Raw genomic sequence first — 3354 nt, forward strand, 5'->3', positions numbered from 1 at the left:
TCATCCCCCTTACTTCTAAGTAATTTCTTTTCTCCTTAATCCATTATTGTCCATTATCTGGGTCTCTCTTAGGCACACATCACTTTCTGTTTTTTATTAGAATAACTTAGTGTCTGTTTTCTCTCTTCTTGTAGACTGCAAAGTCCTGAAATTGGGATAATAGATTGATTTGCCCCCTTATTCTTCCTCGGGGTCTGGGACACCTTGAGCTTGTGGTTTACAGTTATTTGCTGAATGAATATCTGCTTTGTGAGCAACTTGAAGGGAGGGAGGAAGGCTTCATCATTATCATGCATTTCCCATGATCCACAGTGCAGTGCTGGGCTTAGTGCAGACCTTGTATTGAATCTATAAAACTGGCAGGCATTTTGTTTTACTTTGGAACTATAATATATATTTTTATCTTTTCAGATACTTTTTGCAAGCCATGATGGGAGACCCCGTGGAGAGCCACAGAAGGACAGTTTGTTAATCCAGCATGGAGTTGAGGGGAACAGTATTAATGTTGCCATTTTGTTCCTGGTACTCACAGGCTGAAAGAGGTAAGATGCCTTTCAGAGAATTAGAGGCAGAATCTTAAAATGCCTTTCTTTATTATGCCTCTTCCATCCTAGGTCATCTTTCCAGTAAGTATTTCATGGCATGTTACCTTTGAGGTCATTTATTGCATGTCACTGTCTTTAGGGCAGACCTTCTGAAGAGGTCTGGAAAGAATCTAAACTAATGGTTTGGAACTTTTATAGTTATGCATCTCTAGCTAGGTATATAAGTGGTTTGAGTTGAAAGAGCCTGGAGTTCTGTGGCAGTAAGCTTCTGGTAAGGGCAGTGGGAAGTCTGAAGGAATAAATTAAAGTACCAGATGCCCTTTATACTGCTCAACTTCTCAGCATGAGTCAGTCCCAACTTCCCAGCTTGGGTCACAAGTTTATCTTCTCTAAGGGCTGTGAAAGCAGCCACAGTGGCAGGGGATGATGGATGGAGTTGTTCTGAGGAAGGGTGTGCATGGAAGTTCTGTTGGGGTCTTGCAATTCCCCAGGAAGTTTCAAGAATTTCTTAAAGTCTAAATTCAATAAATGAAGAAAAAGGGGGGGTTCACACAATCTGTTAGACTAAACTGTATACATTTCAGTACATATAGGAAAAGTTTGATTGTGAGAGTGAAATAATAAGAGGAAAGGTTTTTGTGATTGCTACTTCTGAAAATTAAAAAGAAAGTATTATAATTAATTATTTAATTTAAATGTTTAGTTAAATGCAAGTTACAGTTCCTCGTTTATATATCTTATATATCTTTCTTCTAATGGCTTAGATCTCTTAAAGCACACAGGCTTAGACATAGGCCTGTTCTCAACTGTTTCTCATCTCTCTTTAAGTTGGAGTTGCCCCGAGTTTTCCACTGATAAGAAAATCAGGTGTTTTTCAATAATAACTCATTATCTCTTGAAAATGAAAATAATGTGTATAATTCCTGAATGAATGATTGGACATTTTAGTGTCATTTCTTTGGTTACAATATTCATAGTAATCATATGTTAAATGCTGGCCCATTCATAGACATTAATCATCTGAGAATGCTTAAAAAGACCCAGGAAATAAAATAACAATCTTGATTTGAGGTGGAATTCAAAGATCTCTTAACACATAGAAGTTATGCACTTTAGCTTCTTTTGGCTTTTGACTCGGTGAAGGTGAAGGTGCAGTGGACTTCAGTCATCCCAAATCCGGGTTCACTGGACACCAGCCACCTCCACCACGCTGCCTAAGTTTGACCCCAACGAGATCAAAGTCATGTACCTGAGGTGCACCAGTGGGGAAGTCAGAGCCACTTCTGTTTTGGCCCCAAAGATCGGCCCCCTGAGTCTGTCTCCAAACAAAGCTGGTGATGACATCACCAAGGCAGCCAGTGATTGGAAGGCTCTGAGGATTCCAGTGAAACCGACCATTCAGAACAGACAGGCCCAGATTGAAGTGGTACCTTCTGCCTTTGTCCTGATTATCAAACCCCTCAAGGAACTGCCAACAGACAGAAAGTAGCAGAAAGACATTAAGCACAGTGGAAATTTCACTTTTGATGAGATTGTCAACACTGACCAACAAATGTGGCACCAGTCTTTAGCTGGAGAACTCTCTGGAACCATTAAAGAGATCCTGGGGACTGCCCAATCTGTAGGCTGCAATGTTGATGACCACTACCCTCATGACATCATAGATGACATCAATAATGGTACAGTGGAGTGCCCAGCCAGTTAAGAACTACAAAAGAAAATATTTCAATAAAGAATCATTTGACAACCAAAAAAAAAAAAAAAGTGATGCATTTCACATAGAATGAAATTACAGTATTTATCTTAAGCATTGAATATGCAATATAAAACAGGATTTAAGGACACTGTTTTAGAATTTTATTGCTTGGTTTAAATTCCAGCTTCTCCACTAATATAGCTATGTTAGCTTCTCTGTACCTGAATTTCTTCATCTGAAAATGGTAGTAAGTATAGAACTTGTCCATATCAGTCCTCTTTTACTACAATAATGGTGTGTAACAAATAGCTGTCCCCAAATCTCAGTGGCTTATAATCATAAATATTTTTTCTCCTTCAGGGGTTTGTAAATCAACTGTGCAACTCTGTTCTAGCTGACGGTTGGGTTCAGATTGCCTCCACAGGTGCCAGGCTGAAAGAGAAATGGTTCTCTAAGGCGGAATGTCAGGAAAACAAGAGAATGAGCCAAACCATTTAGCAATTTCAGTCAGACCCTCTGCTTGCATACATTCACATTTCAGTTGTCAAACAAGTCATATGGCCAAGTTCAACACTGAGGGGGTGGATAATTATACTTTTCCCATGGAAAGAGGAAGGCAGAGTGAGTAGTTGTTGAACAGTAATTCCTACCTCACTAACTTAGGGTTGTTGTGAGTGATGACTGATATAATATTGTATAGCTCTTAGCACATTTACTTGTTACACAGTAAAAGATCAATATGCGTTCTTTATTATTATTTCTTATAAAAATGGTGTCATAAATTTAAAGAGAGCAAAGAACAAAGGAACTTCTGGAAACTCATGTAGACCTTACTGAGATTCATGTTCCAACTTGCCCTGAGTCTCTCCTTTATTGCCCTACTTCTACTCCTGTTAGAACCTGAAAAGACTGTTAGCAATATGAGAACAGAGAGAAGTTTCCATCTCTCTCTTCTTCATCTAGGCTTGTGGTTAGTTGACCACTGACTACTTCCATAATGGTCCAAAAGTGTCACAAAATCTATTTTCTTGGAGCCTATGGTAGTGGGTTGTAAATCTTAGGAAGTGCATAACTTCTGTTAATTTCCTCCCTCCCCCCTTTCCTTCCTTTCTT

At 39.0% G+C, this 3354-nt stretch overlaps 1 pseudogene; it reads left to right on the plus strand.

Annotated features, from left to right (window-relative positions):
• Positions 1–1788: 1788 nt before the first annotated feature.
• LOC141370232 (large ribosomal subunit protein uL11-like) lies at positions 1789–2250 on the plus strand (annotated as a pseudogene).
• Positions 2251–3354: the final 1104 nt, after the last annotated feature.

Source organism: Callorhinus ursinus, unplaced genomic scaffold (assembly GCF_003265705.2).
Source record: "Callorhinus ursinus isolate GAN/ISIS: 27379988/994484 unplaced genomic scaffold, GSC_fseal_2.0 scaffold29, whole genome shotgun sequence".
Taxonomy (NCBI): Eukaryota; Metazoa; Chordata; class Mammalia; order Carnivora; family Otariidae; genus Callorhinus; species Callorhinus ursinus.